Source organism: Nomascus leucogenys, chromosome 7b, assembly GCF_006542625.1.
Source record: "Nomascus leucogenys isolate Asia chromosome 7b, Asia_NLE_v1, whole genome shotgun sequence".
NCBI classification, from domain to species: domain Eukaryota; kingdom Metazoa; phylum Chordata; class Mammalia; order Primates; family Hylobatidae; genus Nomascus; species Nomascus leucogenys.
In genome coordinates this window covers 68,119,220-68,139,912 of record NC_044387.1, presented here as the reverse complement: position 1 = coordinate 68,139,912, position 20,693 = coordinate 68,119,220, and the positions used below count along the sequence as shown (strand labels likewise).

Sequence of the window (20,693 nt, the reverse complement as noted above, 5' to 3'; positions counted from 1 at the left end):
TGTTGTGAGTGGAGCCCTACATTTTGTCGTAACAACATACAAGCACAATTTTGGGCCCTATTGTGTATCTGGGTCAGAGCTCCCATCACAGAAATGGGGTGCTCTGACCCGGACAGACAATAAGTCCCAAAACCTAATGGAAAAGTTTTATAGTTGATTTTAATCATCAGTCTCTATGGTCAGACATGCTAGTGCCTATTTAAAAGAAACAGGCAGGCAAAACCAAAGCAGAACAAAACAAGATAAAACAGAATAGCAGAGATCCCCACATATAGATTTAGGTAGTGGATCCCAAAATCTTATCAGTGATGTAGGTGATGATGAATAGGAAAAAGGGAAAACAAATGGCATATTTGAAAACATGCAGCTGATTTAATGATCTAATGTATAAGTTCTGAAGAAACTTAAGTTCTTTATTGTAAAGTGTGTCATTGTGTGTCCACAATTATCTTAAGTGGAGATGGAAACAATGAGTCAACAAAGATATGGTATGCAGCATGAGCAAAATAATACCATATATGTGTTCCGGGAAAAAAAGAATAAAGTAGAATAAAGCTGATGCTCTCTTTGACTTGATGGTAAATAAGGTTGAGGTGATTTTGAATATTTAACAACAGAAATTCATTAGAAAATAAAACTTCACAATTACTCATAATTGGGGCATAAAGCAAAATAGAAGACGAAGTCAGGATGGCTGGCTTACTAATCATATTATGAAACTTGAGATAAGAATGACATACATTTTAATAATTCACTATAAAGTTTTAGAAGCCAGGCTGTCTTCTAGGGAAATGCAATTTGTGGTGTCGAGAGTATTAAAACCACAAAAGTTCTATTGAATGCAGAGATGGAAGGATGGAACATACTGAAGGAGAAGTTAGAAATGCTGGCTTCCAGTCTAGCTCTGTCAAAAATCTAGAAGATTTAGCTCCCTCCTCTGCCAAAGAAGAAATGTTAGGCTAGAACGAGATACTCTGAATTCTCTGCCAGCTCTGAAATTGTATATTATTTTCATATCAGAACTCTAGTCTGTAACTAGTTTATCTGAAACTATTATTAACTCCATTTATCTCTAAACTAACCTGCACCCTTCCCTGTACTGTATATGATTAATTTTGCTTTCTCAATTTCTTTTCATTCTTCCCATGAAAGAGTGCTTTAGTCCCTTTTTTTCTACCTAAAAAGATTAAGGATGTCAGAACTTGGGGAATCCCACAGATTGAAGCCTTGAGACTATTTATTTACCTTGAATATATGAACACTATTTCATTACTCCCAAAGGAAAAGCTAAAATATATAGTAAATTTGCCCAGTGAGCTGTAAGCATCATATTGTATACACAATTTGAGTTATATATAAAATGTAGAAAAAATATCAGTTAAGTGGCAATTTTAAGCTTCCAACCACGGGTCTGTTATAAACAATAATGTAAAATTAAAGCTTTTTGAAAAAGTTATAAAAATTAGTTTGATGTTACTTTATGTCTTATGGTCATTTGGAAATGAGATAACATTAGGTTGTACTAGCCTAGAATGATAGATTTTTACCTAGTTTTACTTCTCGTCTTGAAGTTTGATATATATTGTATCTCCACTGTAAGCATTTTGTTTATTTTTAGTAGAACAACAAATATACAAATTTGAGGTCTAATACAATCAGCCTACAGTGACACTGGGTTCCTTTCCTAGACACCTGCAAACCCAGAGAGCCTTCTTTTGCCATTTTCTTGAGATTAGGACCAGTGTTCTATTTCCTTTCCATCTCTCTCAAAGGACTAGATACATTGTTCTACACGCAGCAATTACCTAAGAAATATTGACTGCCAAGAAAACCAGCCATTTAAGTATATTTTGTAAAGACAAATCTGATCAACACTGTTCATCTTAGGTTTCAAAAATTATAGCATTTTACACTTGGATGGGAGCTTAGAGATCATCTAGGTCAGTGGTTCCCAACCTTTTTGGTACCAGGGACCCGTTTTGTGGAAGACAATTTTTACACGGACCTAGCAGGGGGGGCAGGATGGTTTTGGGATGATTCAAGCATATTACATTTATTGTGCACTTTATTTCTATTATGATTACATTGCAATATATAATAAAATAATTATACAACTCACCATAATGTAAAATCAGTGGGAGCCCTCAGCTTGTTTTCCTGCAACTAGATGGTCCCATCTAGGGTTAATGGGAGACAGTGACAGATCATTAGGCGTTAGATTCTCATAAGGAATGCATAATCTAGATCCCTTGTGTGTGCAGTTCACAATAGGGTTCATACTCCTATGAGAATCTGATGCTGCTGCTGATGTGACAGGAGGCAAAGCTCAGGAGGTAATGCGAGTGATGAGGAGCAGCTGTAAATACAGAGGAAGCTTCACTCGCTTGCCTGCCACTCACCTCCTGGTGTGTGGGCGATTCCTAACAGGCCATGAACTGGTACTAGTCCGTAGCCTGGGGGTTGAGGACCCCTGATCTAGATCACTGGTTCTCTCAGTGTTGTATGCAGACCACTGGGGAACCCTGGGAACCTTCTGTGAGCTCTGCAAAATCAAAATAACACTCAGAGGTTATTGCCTTTTTTCACTGGTTGACATGTGCACTGTTAGTACAAAAGGGATAGTGGGTAAACTGCTGGTGCCTTCGCATGAATCATGACAGTGGCACCAAACTACCTAAAGGTCATTGTACTCATCACACATTTGCAGGAAGAAAGCTGATGGTGCAAAAGAAATAGAACTTGAACAAAGTCATAGGATACAAGATCAATATGCAGAAAACAACTGCATTTCTGCATACTAGCCATGAAAAATCTAAAAAAATTAAAAAAAATTCCATCCAAAACTGTACCAAAAAAGAATAAAGTAGCTGAGAATACATTTAACAAAAGAAGAATTGATATTATTAAGATGGCAATTCTCCCCAAATTCACCTAAAGGGTCAATGCAATTCCTATCCAAATCCAAGGAAACTAACAAATTCATCTTAAAATTTACATAAAAATATAAGGGATCTAGAATAGCCAAAACAATTTTGACAAAATGCAAAGTAGGAGAACTTATAGTACTTATTTAGAAACTTACTATTAATATAAAGCTCCGGTAATTAAGACAGGATGGTATTGGCATAACAATAGAACACAGCTCACTGGACCAGAAAGTCCAAATACAAGCTCTTATATTTATTGTCAATTGAGTTTTAATAAAGGTCCAAGGCAATTTAATGAGAATAGTCTTCAAAGAATGGTGTTGAAAAACTGAGTATCCATATGCAAAAAAATAACTTAGATGCCTGCCTCATATCATACACTAAAATTTAACCAGAAAAGATTACAGACCTGAATGTAAGAGCTAAGCCTCTAAAACTGTTTGAAGAAAACATAGGAGAAATTCTTTGTGATCTTGGGTTAGGCAAAAATTTCATAGATAGGACGCTAGGGCATGATCCATAGAAGAAAAATTTGATAAACCGGATTTGATCAAAATAAGAATTTTTGCTCTTCAGGCTGGGTGTGGTGGCTCATGCCTGTAATCCCAGAGCTTTGGGAGGCCGAGGTGGGTGGATCACCTGAGGTCAGGGGTTCGAGACCAGCCTGGCCAACATGGCGAAACTCCGTCTCTACTAAAAATACAAAAATTAGCCAGGCGTAGTGGTGCATGCCTGTAATCCTGGCTACTCTGGAGGCTGAGGCACGAGAATCGCTTGAACCCAGGAGGCGGAGGTTGCAGTGAGTGGAGATCGCCCCACTGCACTTCAGCCTGGGTGACAGCGAGACTCCATCTCAAACAAAAAAATAAATAAATAAATAATTTTTGGCCGGGCGCAGTGGCTCACGCTTGTAATCCCAGCACTTTGGGAGGCCGAGGTGGGCGGATCACGAGGTCAGGAGATCGAGACCACGGTGAAACCCCATCTCTACTAAAAACACAAAAAATTAGCCGGACATGGTGGCGGGCGCCTGTAGTCCCAGCTACTCGGAGAGGCTGAGGCAGGAGAATGGCGTGAACCCAGGAGGCAGAGCTTGCAGTGAGCCGAGATCGCGCCACTGCACTCCAGCCTGGGTGACAGAGCGAGACTCTGTCTCAAAAAAAAAAAAAAAGAATTTTTGCTCTTCAAAAGGCATGAAGAAAATAAGAACAAATCTGCTAACTGGGAAAAATATTTGCAAATCATACATCTGATGAAGGACTTCTGTCTAGAATCTATAAAGAACTCCTACAACTAAAATAAAATAAACGCTTAATTAAAAATGTGCAAAGATTTAAATGAACATTTCACCAAAGCAAATATATAAGTAGGTAAGGACATAGAAAATGCTCAACATCCTTAGCCATTAAGGAAATGCTAGTTAAAACCACCATGGGATACCACTATACACTATTCGAATGGCTGTAATGAAAAAGACTGACAATAATAAGTGTTGGGGTGAGGATGTGGAGAAATTAAAACCTTCATATAAAGCTAATAGGAATGTGAAATCGCACAATTTTTTTTGATGTTGGTATAATCTACCAATATCATTTCCCCAGTTTCACATATACTAATTTGTGTGCATTTAGCTCTATGCAATTGAGTAACATGTGTAGGTTTGTGTATTTATCAATCAAAGTCAAGATACAGAACAGGTTTATCATCGCAAGGACCCTTTTTGATGTCCTCTTCTACCCATATTTCCCTTCTCTCCCCTTCCCAATCCTAACCCCTGGCAACCATTAATCTGTTATCCATCTCTATAACTCTATCATTTCAAGAATGTTATATAAATGGAGTAATATAGTATGCAACCTTTTGAGATTGGCTTTTTTCACTCAGCACGGTTCTCTGGAGATTCACCCACATGGTTGTGTGTATCAATGACTTGTTTCCTTTCATTGCTGAGTAGTAGTCTCTGGTACGGATGTACCATGTTTGGTTTGACCACTCACATTGAGGAACATCTGAGTTGCCTCCAGGGTTTGGCTATTACAGGTGAAACTACTGTGAGTGTTAATGTACAGGGTTTTTGTTTTTTTTTTTTCCCTCAAAATAAGGAACTTTGGCTTTTTATTCCTTTTAAAAGTTTCTGTAGTTGATTGTTTTTCTCTTGCTGTACTATTCTCTTTGATTCTGTACTACCTCAGCTCCTCAGAGATACAGCAAGGGCAGAGAGTCCTCATTGAAAAACCGTTTCCTAATTTTACATGCTAAAAGCTAATATTTAAGAGAAATCCTCTTAATCCTCCAACCCTTATTCCCATTGTGAATAACCTGGTTTAATACAAGTTAAGTCTATAAATAAATTTGTTCTTTCTCCTCAAAAAACACTGAAGAAACTTTACAATAGTTATAGGTTTAGAAAATTTACCGAGAGAAAGGAAAGTATTGCCACTTAGCCCCTATTAACATATGGTGTTCAAGCCTTCCAGTATCAACGCGTTTTGCTTAGCATTGCTGTTGTTTCAGTAACATGCTGGCTAGGAGCTATCTTAATCACTCATTTCGTCTCCTTGATGATGTCTGTACTCTGGTTTCAGCTCCCACGTGTTTTTGTGGATCTCTTTTACATTCTGAAGACCAATTTCTTTTAAGAGTTCCCTCAGGTATACCACAGGTTGTTTTGCGATGTCCACCAAATCTTAAGATGATAATATTGACATTTCTAAAGGCTGAAAATAGCATGTTTGAAACGTGTTGTTTATTAGCTGGAGCTTGTTTTCCATCTGCTTTCTCTTTCCTTTCATATTCAGTATTGTATTGATTAGCAACAGGTTCGAAACTGGCTGTTACAACTTTATCCAGTTGCTGTGATAGCCTTACAGGTTTGGAAGATTCTTCTATTTGCAATCTTTTTAATCTCATGTACTTTTCACTGGCAGTCTGTTGGCATTCAGTTCTTTGTACCACTATTCCTTCCAAAGACAGCTTATATGATGAGCTCTCAGAAAATATTGTTCATACATGGCCTCCAACATTTTGCAAGACAAATGGATGTTCTTTATGAGCACTGACTGAAGCTGCTTTTCCGCCAATATCATGAATCTTTGCAAGATCTTCAAAGTAAATGACACCTCAGTCCTTCCTTGGGTCTTGGCAATCCACAGTTTCCCAACTTCACCTCTTCCAGGGGCTTTAGCTCTTTGCTGTGACAAATATTCAGGAACCTGCGAGGATACTGGGAACCCGGGGAAAGAGCAATGTACAGGTTTTTGCATGAACATAATTTTCACTTCTCTGGGATACATGCTTAAGAGTGCAACTGCTGGGTCTTATCGTAATCGCATATTTAGTTTTATAAGAAACTGCCGGCCAGGTGGGTCACTCACGCCTGTAAATCCCAGCACTTTGGGAGGCCGAGGCAGGCAGATCACGAGGTCAGGAGATTGAGACTGTCCTGGCTGACACGGTGAAACACCATCTCTACTAAGAATGCAAAAAATTAGCTGGGCGTGGTGGCAAGCACCTGTGGTCCCAGCTACTTGGGAGGCTGAGGCAGAAGAATGGCGTGAACCCGGGAGGCGGAGCTTGCAGTGAGCCGAGATAGCGCCACTGCACTCCAGCCTGGGCAACAGAGTGAGACTTTGTCTCAAAAAAAAAAAAAAAAGAAACTGCCGGCGGGGCAGGGTGGCTCACGCCTGTAATCACAGCACTATCGGAGGCTGAGGTGGGTGGATTGCCTGAGGTCAGGGGTTCGAGACCAGCCTAACATGGTGAAACCCCGTCTCTACTAAAAATACAAAAATTAGCTGGGCATGGTGTTGCACACCTGCAATCCTAGTTACTCAGGAGGCTGAGGCAGGAGAGACTTGCTTGAACCTGGGAGGCGGAGGTTGCAGTGAGCTTAGATCATGCCATTGCACTCCAGCCTGGCAACAAGAGCACAACTCCATCTCCAAAAAAAAAGAAAAAAGAAAAAAGAAACTGCCAAACTCTCTTCTAGAGTGGCTCTACATTCCGTTTCCACCAGCAGTTTCTCTTCATCCTTGACAGAATTAGGTGTTGTCTCTCTCTTTTTTTTTTTTTTTTTTTTTTTAACATTTTAGCCATTCAGATAGGGTGTAGTGATATCTCACTGTGGTTTGACTTGCTTTTCCCTAATGGCTAATGATATTGAACATCTTTTCGTGTGCCTATCTGTCATCTGCATATACCCTTCAGTAAAATTTCTGTACATGTCTTTTGTCGATTTTCTATTTGGATTATTCATTTTTTTTTACCATTGAGTTTTGAGAATTCTCTATATTCTAGATATGAATCCTTTTTTTTTTTTTTTGAGACAGGGTCTCACTTTGTTGCCCAGGCTGGTATGCAGTGGTGCAGTCTCGGCTCACTGCAACCTCTGCTTCCCAGGTTTAAGTGATTCTACAGCCTCAGCCTCCAGAGTAGCTGGGACCACAGGTGCATGCCACCATGCCTGGCTAATTTTTTGTATTTTTTTTTTTTGTAGAGACAGAGTTTTGCCATTTTGCCCAGGCTGGACCTTAACTCCTGAGCTCAAAGCAATCTGCTTGCCTTGGCCTCCCAAAGTGCTGGGATTACAGGCGTGAACCACTGCACCCGGCTGTTGTCTTTTCCGCCTCTTAACAGGGTCTTTTGCAGAGTAAAAGTTTTTAATTTTGATAAGGCCCAATATTTTTTTTCTTTATGGATCATGTTTCATGAGTTTCCCTTAAGATATCCCTGTTGAAGCAGCACAGAAATTATAAATTTTTAATATATCTTGAGCTTTGGTACATGTCTTTTTAATATTCCATGTGACAAAGGATTGGTGGTGATATTAATGAATGTAGTTTTTTGGTATTGTATAATTAAATAAGGCAACATTGAGAAGATCCTTATAATTGGTAAACTAGTAATTCCTAACCACCAATGTCTGATGTTGCAAAACCATGCTTATGTAAATGATCTATGCAAAGTACAAGAGAGACAACATATTTTAATGTAATAGTGTCTGAAAAGTTCATTAATATGGATTCAGATTACACATTGCAACTAATCTTTACAAAACTGCCAATGGGAGAGTTTTGATGTAGTATCAAAGAATATTCGCAATTATCTGAAAAGACGATTAGAATTCTCATCCTTTTTTAAACTACATTTTTTTGTGAGGCTAGAGTTTTTTCATATGTTTCAACCAAAACAACATAGTACAACAGATTGCAGAAGCTGATATGAGTTTTAGCTGTCTTCTATTAAGCCAGACATTAAATAAACAGACTTGTAAAAATGTAAAACAATGCCATTTTTCTCACTAAATAATTTTTTTGTTTTGGAAAATATAATTTTTTTCATAAAAATATACCATTTATGTTAACATTTAATGGGGTTATGTTCATGAAAATTAATAAATTTTTTAATAAAATGATCAGTTTTAACTTGTAACATCATAAATATCCATCAATGTAACATAGATGAAGAAAAATTTGGTGTCCTCAATGATTTTTCAGAGTATAAAGGGATGCTGAGAACAAAAATTTGGAGAAACACTGATCTAGATTAATACTCTGTTTTGACGATGAAACTCTGAAGGTCACATAGCTTGTCAGAGCATCTTTATAATATTTTTAATATTTAATTTTCTTTGCTGGTATGGCAAAAAAATTACAATCTGTATTACTCTTCCTTTCAAAATTGTGGTAATCACTTTTTTGAAAGAGGTGGTTGCAATTTCTAATCGACTGTAACTTTTAACATAATTATTTCTATCTACAATGAACAATATAGTGGCAGGCATCAATATGGTTCAATACAGAGGCAGCTGAGCATTTGTTTCTACACATGGGAACTAAAAGATCTTTTCCTGCTCTTTCCTGATTCCTGTTCCCTGTGATTTCTGCTTGTCCTGGGAGCTCTGCCTAGATGCTGGAAGCTCAGTAGATTGAGAGTCTTGTCACTTAGCTCGGTCAGGGCAAGACTTGCAACCAAGGTATTCATCCAGTTGAGTGGATTATGTATTACCTACATTAATTTAGAATTGGCTTTCTATTAATTTCTGCTAAAAAGAAGTGTGTGTGTAGGATGAATTCAACAAAGTGAAGCCTCATATCTACAAATATTTTGTACAAAATAAATTTTAAAACATATCTGAAAAAATATAATGGTGTTTTACAATTCTCCCAAATTTTGAAATGACATTTCTCTTTTTTATCAAAACTAAAGCTCTCAAAACAAACTCAAGGCTGAACAAAAGAAAATGTAAAAAGATTATTTTATTCACTGGAAAGCCATTGTTTTCTTCAAAAAACTAAACCTATGAATTTAGGTATAAAATTTAAAAGTCAATTTCAGGCTGAATTCATACTACATGAAGTTATAAACTAAATAAATGAAACAAGCAGTCATATCAGTCCTAAAAATATAAAGTATTTCAGCAGTTAGGCTAAATACATATTTTTGAAGAGATACCTCCCATTCTATTATCCTAGATTATTTCCAAAAAAGCTACAGACATGTTATCACATGACATTAACACTCAGTTGTCGCCATAAAGTTGTCATTCAGAACGTCTGTCTCAGTCCTCAACTACTGCCTGAACAGTAGAAAGGTCTGGGGTAAAGTTTGGATATTGGCTGCTAGGTTTTTCATTATGATCTGTGTCAAAAAATGGGAGTCGAAATGGGATGGAACTTAGCTACTAAAATTCATAAATTAGTTTTCAAAACTGTTATATTTGGAAAAAGTACAATTCTTCAGACTCAATGCACAGGCTTATCTTGGTTTCAACCTGAAATATCAAAAAGCTGTTCAAGTTGAAGATGAAAATAATTTGGTTCCATTATGAGTACTTTTTTGATATATAAATGACTGGGCAAAACTGGCACAAGTGTGTCACAAATCCTTCTTCTAAATATCAATAATCTAATAATTAGAGTTTATATATTTGACAATTTTCAGGTGCATGAATTCTGAAATAATTTAGTGTACAGGATCCACTGACAATCAGTGATTGCTTCAGAGTAGAAAAAATATCTAATTTTCTATGATACTTTCTTGAATTAGTGTCCTTTTCATTATGGGTAAAAATGTATACTTTTGCAAAAGTAAATGACACATTAAATTATCATTGGGCATTTGATTCAGTGACCCAATACGTTTTCCAAAATTAGTTTCCTATTTTTTCACCATTTTTTATACGTAATCTTATTGTATAGGAACAAAAATTCTTCCTCCCTGACATTTTCTATTTAAGATAATCCAAAGGAAAGAGAAATGCCTAATCTAAAAATATGTTTAGGCAATGGGGAAATAGGAACTCCTACATTGCTAATGAGAGTGCAAGACAGCACAATTATTATGGGGGACAATTTGGCAATTTATATCAAAGTAATACAGACACTTGACCTATGGCACAGGAATCCTATGTGTGGGAATTTGTCACATAGCTGTACCCATAGATATAAACATGACATGCACATGGTTACAATTGTAGCATAGTCTGCAAAAACGAAAGATTGGAACAATTGGTTATATAACCTATGGCACTCTCCCACAATGGGATACTATGAAACTATTTAAAAAATGAGGCAGCTTTTCATATATTGGTATTCAGAGATCTCCAGGATATACTGTCAATTGAAAAAAGCAATGTACAGAACATTGTGTAATAAACAGGGGAGAGAATAGAAATATATATTTGGATTTTCTTTATATTTGCATGAAGAAACACTGGAAAGATACAGAAGAATCTTTTAAAGGTGATTCACTACAGAGGGTGGGAGTTGGGAAATTTGGTGATCAGGACTGGTCTAAGAGGAAGACTTCTCAATGTGTGCCTTTTTCTATTTTCTTGATTTTTGATCCATTTGAATATATTCCCTATTCAAAACATGAAAAATTAGGATTTTCTCTAATTTATACAAAGGCATACATGTGTGAGACTGTACCTCCTACTAGTGTGGGAACTGCCCCTGCACAGGCATGTTTTTAGCAGAGAAGAGGTAGTCTGAACAGAATGTGGCATGTACCAAGGATCACAACCCCAAAAGTAATTGAAGGACAAATATTGAGCCCTGAGGCACTTAACTTTTCTCCACTCATTCATTTATCCAAAATTTCTGGCTAAGAAAAATATACTTCATTAGACATCTTTGGTTCTAATACCAGCTTTTTCTTCTGGGCCATTTCCACAAATAAACTAAATGTTTATCACTTCATGAGGGTTCACTGGAGCTATTGCAAGCAAGTAAAGAATTTCAAAACCACAAGAGAGATGGGCTTTGGTGTAGATACTGAGAGGCTCTTACACCAGCCTGTTTGGAGGGCCGATCCAAATGAGTGCCTCTGCAAAAATCATGAATAGGTCAATGCTCTGGTTCTTCAACCTGCTTTCACATAGCTGGAACTACATATGTTGACTCCTCACATTTTGAGAGTCCATGCTCCCTCCCTTTCTTCCTCAGATATATGAAATGTTACTTGGGTGCTGGCAGAATGACATGGTTGAGTCCTAAGGATGGGTCTCCACTACCCAATTCTGCTTTTTTTTCCTCCATCCCCTGTAATTCCCTTGTCCTTTCCTCCCAACATTTTTTTTTTCCTTCCAAGCTGGAGTGCAGTGGGAGCAATCATGGCTCAGAAGCCTGGACCTGGGCTTAAGTGATTCTCCCACTTCAGCCTTCCAGTAGCTGGGACTGCAGGCACGTGCCACCACACTCAGCCCATTTTTGTATTTTTTGTAGCAATGGGGTTTCATCATGTTACTCTGACTAGTCTCGAACTTCTGGGCTCAAATGAGCCTCTGGCCTTGGCCTCCCAATTACAGGCATGAATCACCACACCTGACCACTAGCAGTTTGGAAAAATCAAATGTAAACAGAGGACATCTGTGTCACAAAAAATACCATGTATGCACACACACATACACCTAGTGTTAAAAAATGGAACATGAGATATTTCTTATCTTATCCCTCACTTTGCCCTTTGTCTAAGACATGGCCTTTCTGTCCATTATTAAAGAAATAGTCCCTGATTTTTACAGCATAGAGGTAAGAAAATTCATCTGTTTTTAGTTATGATCATGTAATTCAATTGGTCCATCCAAAGAAATATAAAGTGTTGTGATTTTCTGACTAACTTCAAGTATGTAAAGCTTTATCTTTCAGACTTTTAGAGGCTGGGTGTGGTGGCTCACACTTGTAATCCCAGCACTTTGGGAGGCTGAGGTGGGCAGACCACCTGAGATCAGGAGTTCGAGACCAGCCTGGCCAACATGGTGAAATCCCATCTCTACTAAAAATACAAAAATTAGCTGGGTGTCGTGGTGGGCACCTGTAATCCCAGCTACTCAGGAGGCTGAGGTAGGAGAATCGCTTGAACTCGGGAGGCAGAGGTTGCAGTGAGCCAAGATTGCATCACTGCACTCCAGCCTGGGTGACAGAGTGAGACTTCATCTCAAAAAAAAAAAAAAAAGACTTTTAGTTTAGAGAGTAACTATATTTTCTTATGAAATTTCTCTAAAATAAATGAAAAATCTTTATCATCTCCTTTTCCTTTTTCTTTTTCTTAACTGAAACATAAATGGCTACCCAAAAATCTAGCCACCTGGCTTAGTGCTGCTTTTAATTACCCAAAGGACAATGTATTGAATATTTCTAAGTGTGTGACAAAGAATTTAAAAATTGTTTAATTTTGATTAGAAAACATGTGAATTGTGGTTGCCAAGACCTCTCATGAGACCAAGGTTCTGATATTTTCTAACATAAATCGAGACAACGAAGAGACAATAGACCCTGGTTGTTGTAACTGATGTTGGCCGTCAGCTTAGGAATAAGCCTACTTTGTGTCATTATGCCTAGTGGGATACCATGAAATGGTCCCTTCTTTATTTTTTTCAAATAAAAATAATGACTTGAGGCTGAGCATGGTGGCTCACGCCTATAATCCCAGCACTTTGTGAAGCTGAGGAGGGAGGATCACTTGAGTCCAAAAATTTGAGACCAGCCTGGGCAACATAGTGAGACCCTATCTTTACAAAAATTCAAAAAATTAGTTGGGCATGGTGGCATGTGCCTGTAGTCCCAGCCACTTGGGAGGCTTAGGTGGGAGGATTGCTTGGGCTCAGGAGCTTGAGGCAGCAGGGAGCTGTGGTTATGCTGCTGAACTCCAGCCTCGGTAGTAGAGTGAGGCCCTTTCTCAAAAAAAGAAGAAAAAGAAAAAGAATGACTTGGGAGGTCAAGTGATTTATTCAAGATTAGTGACAAACCATTTTAAAAAATAAAACATATTTTGATTTCTTGAGATTATGCCCATTTACTTCTTGGGGTTAAGGCATTAGGCACTTAAAAATATCAAAGGTTATGAAGTGTCTGGGCACAGTGGCTCATACCTGTAATCCCAGTATTTTGGGAGGTTGAGGTAAGAGAATTGCTTGAGTTTAAGAGTTCAAGATCAGCCTGGGAAACAGTGAAACCCCGTCTCTGTTAAAAAGAGAAAAAGGTTATGAAGCCTTATTCACATTTCTGAAGTTCAGATCTTGGGCTTTGACTGCCTGTGGGTCCAAATGGAGGTAGATGACAGCCAGGGATGAGAGGAAGGGGCAGGGCAGTTGGTGAGATGCCACCAGGCTTGACAAACTTTTTCCATAAATGGCCAGATAGTAAATATTTTAGGCTTTCTGGGCCATATGGTGTCTGCTGAAACTACTCTCAAAAGCCGCCATAGAAAATACGTAAGCAATAGGTATGGCTGTGTTCCAGTAAAACTTCATTTACGAAAACAGGCGGTGGGCCAGATTTGGCTCACTAGCTGTAGTTTGCTGGGCCCTGGGTGAGCGAATCAAGCAGCAGAAAGCAGCAGTGCTTGAAAGTGGGCTCTGGACGGTCACCTTAGTGCATACCACTCCCTCTGGGGTGACTTCCTTTATGATGGTACAGGAGCTGGAGATGATTCTGAAGTCACTCCATACAATTAATGAAAATATTACTGTGAAGCTATTTCCCCAGAACAAAAAGCAGGAAAAGTGTCAATGACTCACTTACATTTAAACTCTTATTCATCAGATTGCAAAAATGCAGTGCTCAGACATTTCAAAGAGTTCTGAATGACTTCCTGGGAGTGTTTACATTGTAAGATGCTTCCATTTCATATGTGGTCAGTGGGTTTTCATAAATAAAATTTCTTTTTGGGATGTTGCAAATGCAAATTTTGCTGATGATATTAAGAGAAATTTTTCTTTTAGCTCTGTCTTCATGTGTTCCAATTTGGTAAATTTCTATGACAACCATCCCTACCCTGGCAATCTTGTACTAAGATGCTAATCTTTCTATTTTCAATGAACATTTTTAGAGGTATTTCACATTAAAAATAGTATCTTTGTGTTCTTTGGTTTCAAAAAGTCCAAGACAGGCTGGGCGCGGTGGCTCAGACCTGTAATCCCAGCACTTTGAAGGCCGAGGTGGACGGATCACGAGGTCAGGAGATGCAGACCATCCTGGCCAACACGGTGAAACCCCGTCTCTACTAAAAATACAAAAAAATTAGCCAGGCGTGGTGGCGGGCACCTGTAGTCCCAGCTACTCGGGAGGCTGAGGCAGGAGAATGGTGTGAACCCGGGAGGCGGAGCTTGCAGTGAGCCGAGATCGTGCCACTGCGCTCCAGCCTGGGTGACAGAGCGAGACCCCATCTCAAAAAAAAAAAAAAAAAAAAAGTCCAAGAGAATACTTGAGTATAAAACTCCGCTGGTATCCAGGCTAACTTTATTGACTCTTTGCTTGTATCCTCAAATAGAACGTGAGCAACTTGAAGGCATGGCTAGCCTAGATTCCTCTGTGTTTTCTACAGGTACTTAGTCAGTGTGTGAGTTGATCTGGGAATTATCCATTATGAAGGCAGATAATAGATTTTCTTGAAAGGCAAATAATTATCATGGACCAAATTCATACACAGGCCACACAAGTCTTAAAGCCTTTAGAATTAGAAAAGAATTCTGGGCCAGGCATGGTGGCTCATGCCTGTAATCCCAGCAATTTGGGAGGCTGAGATGAGAGGATTACTTGAAGCCAGGAGTTTGAAACCAGCCTGGGCAACAAAGCAAGACCCCATCTCCAAACAAAAAAAAAAGAAGAATTCTATTGCTTAGTTCTTAATTCTGTACCTTACTCTGGTGTAATTCTCCAACATTACTGAATAGTAAAATATAAAAGGGTTATGGTCAAGAAAAATTACATAAGAAGTATATATTTAGATACATTTAGTATATAGCTATGTTGACACATAAATATTACAGATATCATTATATACACAACTATAGGTTTTTATATCTATATACTTACATATTCAACATATATATGCACCAAAAAGATGCATAGGAGAATGTCCACAGCTGCACTATTCAAAATAGCCCAAAACTAGAAACTACTTAATGATGCCCATCTTTAGTAGAATTGATAAAGTGCGATATTCACACAGCGAAGTGCTATACAATAATGAGAATGACTGAACTACAACTGAATGCAACAATATGGATGACTCTCACAAACATAATGTTGAGTAAGACAAGCCAGACACAAAACAATACATATAGGCATCATAGGATTCCATATGCTGGAAACACAAACACAGGCAAGCAAATTCATGCTGTTAGAAGTCAGGAAAGTGAGTGGCTTAGGGGTTAGGATAGTGACTAGGAGACTTCAGGGTGCTGGTAATGCTCTGTTTGTTGATCCTGGTTACACATGTGTTCATTTTGTGAAAATTAACAGAGCCGATGCTTAGGCACGTTATTCTATGTGTATGCTACATTTCAATAACATTTTTAAATTTTAAAAAGTATTATGACTCTTAAATGATATAACATAACCCAATTTTCATAGATTTCGCTTCTTTAAGCAAGTAAAATTTATGGAAACAATGAAAATATGCAGAGAAATACCATACTTATGATGTCAATGACACCATTTTAAAAGAGAAACTTTGCTGTATTCTAGATATTTCTATTTGGTGAAAACTGAGATTTAAATCTTCTTTCAAACTAAAAGTTCACAGTGGTTAGAGATTTTTTTTGTACAGACATTCTGCAAAATTACTTTGGTGGCATAAAACTTATGTGGGATGCGGTATAATGTGTTATTCAATATTTTGTTAAGAAACGTGTATCCATTACCTTTCATATTTTGATAAGCAATATTTTGGACATTGAAAAAATGTTCAATAATGTTTCCTTTATTTGTTGCTTTTAAAATTAGGAATTAATAATGAAGTTCCTTATGCATTAGATTTAATGGAAAGGTTTCACAAAAAGTATGTTTTATAGGCAAATCTTTAAAAATTGAGGATTACTGGCATCTTTTCAATGATCAGTTTAGACATATCCACAAATGTCATCTATTATGCTTCCACATCCTCCTTTTTTTTTTTTTTTTTGAGACAGAATCTTGCTCTTTTGCCCAGGCCAGAGTGCAGTGGTGCTCTCTCGGCTCACTGCAAGCTTCGCCTCCCGGGTTCACGCCATTTTCCTGCCTCAGCCTCCAGAGTAGCTGGGACTACAGGTGCCCGCCACCGCGCCCAGCTAATTTTTTGTATTTTTTTAGTAGAGACGGGGTTTCACCGTGTTAGCCAGGATGGTCTCGATCTCCTGACCTTGTGATCCACCCGCCTCGGCCTCCCAGAGTGCTGGGATTACAGGCGTGAGCCACCGCGCCTGGCCCACATCCTCCTTTTAACTCCTGCGCATCTGGTAAACCCCCAAGGAGGAAAGTCTAGAAAAGCAACCTCTAGCTTTTTCAATCAAGCCTGATGTTTCTAACCCAACTGAAACTATGGGCTAGCCATAGACATTCATTCTTCTGTATCCTGTCCACAGACAAATTGCCTCGCCTTTTAAGTGATAACTAGATGAGCCATTCGTTTGGCAAAATGCATTTCTCTGAGCAGATGTGTCGAGGCAATCAGTCCATCAAATAACTCAATCTTTCCTCTCAGTTTATTTATTTTTTATTTCCTGGCTCTCCTTCTGTTAGTTGACCTCACTGACATGACAATGAACATAGGCTACACAAATCCTGTTCACCAGATGTCCCAAGGCCATCTGCAAGACTTACAACATAGATGCTATTTTGGAGTGCAATCTATTGTACACATTTTCTTTACAATGTGTTACTTCTGTCTTAAAGAAGGAACTAATGAAGCTGTTGGATTTAGTGGAGAAGATAAAAGGAAATGATTTTCTTCTTTGAACAGTCTTTGAAAATCTATTTGTGTTAGGGATGACATTTTGGTAATGATAAGGTTTGTCTTACGAGGTGTGTGGAAGAACAGTATGGCAGGCTGGCTAACACCACAGCCTCTGGGATCAGGCTGGATCCAAATCCTGGACCTGACATTTCTAGCTGTGTGACTTTGAGGAAGTTATTTAACACTCTGGGACTCACTTTTTTCATATTATCATTCAGGCAACAGTAGCATGTCACAGATTTGTTGGGAGGGTCATACGACTTAGCTTGGCATAGAGTAAACACTACACTTTAGGTAATATTCTCATGTTATATATTAGTATATATGACATATTTTAAGTTGCATATTTTCCCTTCATTGATTTAGGAAATACTTTTCAACATATAGCCAACACCTAGGCTCAAGCTATCCTCCCACCTCTGCCTCCCTAGGTGTTGGGATTACAGGCGTGAGCCACTGTGCCTGGCCAGAATGTTCCTGTTAAAATGTAAACCAGTTCATGTCACTCATCTGGACATAACTTTCCAAAAACTTCCTATCTCATTCAGAGAAAAAAGCCAAAGACTTTTAAAGGTGTATAGGTTTTCCTTGTTTACCCAGGACAGTCCTGGTTTATGCCTATTGTCCTGACATAATAGCGTCTCCCTTCACTCTCAAAATTGTCCTGTTTGGACAATAGATGATATAGTCACCATGCTATCAGGCCCTATGTGCTCTACCTCTCCCCTACTCTTGCTCCACCCTCATATCCTTGTGATCTCACTTGCCACGACTGTCTCTCTCCCACTCAACGACCATGGCCTCCTTGCTCTTCCTTTAACCCTCCAGGCACATTCCTGCCACAGGGCCTTTGCACTTGATGTTTCCTGTAACTGGAATGCTCTTACCTTACATAGCGGCATTGTTTGCTCCTTCATCCCTTCTTTTACTCAACTGTCACCTTGCATTGAGGTCACCCACTCAATATCTCTCTTCTTTCCACTCCCTTTCCCCATTGTACTTATCTACTTAGCACTTATCTTACATACTATGTATTTACTTATTTTTTTCCCTTTTTGTCTTGCCTTTCTACCAGAATCCACAAGGGCAAGGATGTCTGTCTGTTTTGTTTGCTGCTATTTACCCAATGTCTTTATTGAATAAATGAAGAGCAGTTAGAGAATAAATACCTTATATTACTGAGTAAACAAGTGGTGAATGAGTTGCCATCTTTATTGCCTTCTAGTATAAATTTGATCTAAAATAACAGGAGTCTTATGTTTAGGGCAAGTATGAGATGCAAGATTTGACTTGCTTCCTTTCTTGGTACTAGTCTCCAAGGAAGTTGTTTTAAAAGTTAGAATGTCAATAAAACTCTTAGAGGTGTTTAAGTTCTGAGAAGCGACCTCTAAATGTGCACAATCTAAAATAATATTAAGTCTTTCTGAGGGCACATTTGATTTTAGGTTCCTGAGCCCAAGAACACTGAAGGCTTCAAACCTTCCAAATTTATTTATTTTATTTTTTTCCAGGTTGCTCTTCTGCAAAAACGTACCAAATTTAAATAGATTCTTCAGAGCATGCAGTTTTGTATAATATTTGATGTTCAAATTTAAACATAAGGCTACCAAAAATTAATGCTGAATGACACATTCAGTTTTATTATTAAATTTAATTTCAACTATTAACTTTTAATCTTAGGACAGTTTTTCCAATAAAAACTAGACCTAGTTAAAAATAAAATTGTAGCTATAGAAAGCAGTAGTTCTAACTCCCAAGAGAATGTGGTAGATCCAGAAGGCAGTTGTAGAATTTCTGGCAGTATATCAAATTTATTTTGATGGAATTTCTTAGAACAGCCTTTATTTAACCACTCCAGTCTCAAAATCAACTTCAGAGACAACAAACTTGATTCCCCAGCCCTCTTCATTTTAGTTTGCACACTCTTTATACTAACTGTATATACTTTGTATAATAATCAAGCAACTCATAAGACTACCTTATAGAAATACTTCAGGATAAAATGGCCTGAACTTCTGCTTTTATTGATCAGAATGCTGGAATCAGAGCAACATTTACACACACACACAAGCACACACACACATTCACAATGTATCATGCGAAAATTATTTTCTCAAACCTAAAACTTTCCTGCATCATTATTTTATGTTAAATTTAGAATATAGCAAACTCTTCCAATGAGCTAAATGAACTCTTTGATGGGGGAATATCATCAGCCATGAATATATTTTCATCTCAACACCTTACTAACAAGAACAGGACTGAAACCATCTCTCCCTCCTCAGCCATGGGAACAGTCTTGCAGTGATGGACGGTTTCCATCCCCCATCACTGACGCGGGAATAACTGTGCTGTGAGCCAAATGCCGAGGGTTAGCAGAGTAACCTCACATGAGAATAATTACTTAACATGAACATGAGAGAAGGCAATGAGGTTCCCAGACACAGGAAACGAAAAGTCAGAAGGGGAGGTAGAGCTGGACAGGGTTCTGAAGCCTTTCCAGACAGCAACTTCCTTATAACAAACAGCAAATTGGCTAATAAATTTATCACTGTCATTTTATATGTACATATATTCTTAAGCTAGCTAGTTAGCATAATGTTTTGCAATATACATATATCTTAGTAATGCCAGAAAAATCAACCTATTTCATATTCTCTCAAGAGCAAAAAAAAAAAAAACTTCTGTGATATGAATGTTTATTTTGATATTCCAAATCACTTATAGGTTAATATTTCAATCAAAACTACAGTTACAACTATGCTTAAAGAATGCACAGAAATAGTTAACACAATGCCTGAACCATGAGACAAGAACTCTTGACCCCTAGAGACAAAGGGAAGGGGAAAATCGTCTTGCTGTTATGTGCTGCTCTGCTTCCCACGAGCTTCTCACAAATTTATGGACCCTGAGACATTCTGATTTTCAGAAAAAAAGGTAGAAATTCAAGAAACTCAATAAGCAGGTCTGCTTGTAGATCTGGAATTGCATGGGAGAAAAACATTCTAATAGAGGCAACTATAGTGCATTTTCTTTTTTCACTCATTTACCAAATATTTTTAAAGCTGGGCACAGGAGATATAGTGATAAATGAGAATGATGGCAGCATGTCTCAAGGAACTTGCAGACAGGCCAAGGAGCTGGGAAATACAATAGAGTATGTTTTAAGTGCCAGTACAGGCTTAATAAAGGGGGTCTTGGGAGCGGCACCACCCAGTTTGGATCATGGATACTTGCCAAAGAGATGAGTAAGCTAAGATCCAAGGAATAAAGTGGAAGAAGCCAGAGAAGGCCTGAGGAAAAAATATTCCAGGTAGAAGGACCATATTCCAGGTAGAAGGACTCAGATAGATAGACCAGGTTAGCTGGAGTATAGAGAGGTAGCAGAAAAGCGTGGAAAGAGAGGTGCTCACAGAGGAGGCAGCGTCAGAGCTACCCTATGGGAAAACATCTAGCTGGAATATAATGCACCAGTGAGGAACAGAGATCTTGGTCAAGGGACACATTTTCTCTCTTAAAATTTAGAGAATGCAGTTTCTATAGCTAATT

General features: G+C 38.2%; 1 protein-coding gene and 1 pseudogene across 2 annotated transcripts in view; both read right to left on the bottom strand.

Moving 5' to 3' along the window:
• Positions 1-20,693, bottom strand: part of EDNRA (endothelin receptor type A) — a 64,141-nt gene that overhangs the window by 32,694 nt on the left and 10,754 nt on the right. The gene's annotated exons all lie outside the window — the stretch shown is intronic.
• Positions 5,465-6,190, bottom strand: LOC105740051 (annotated as a pseudogene).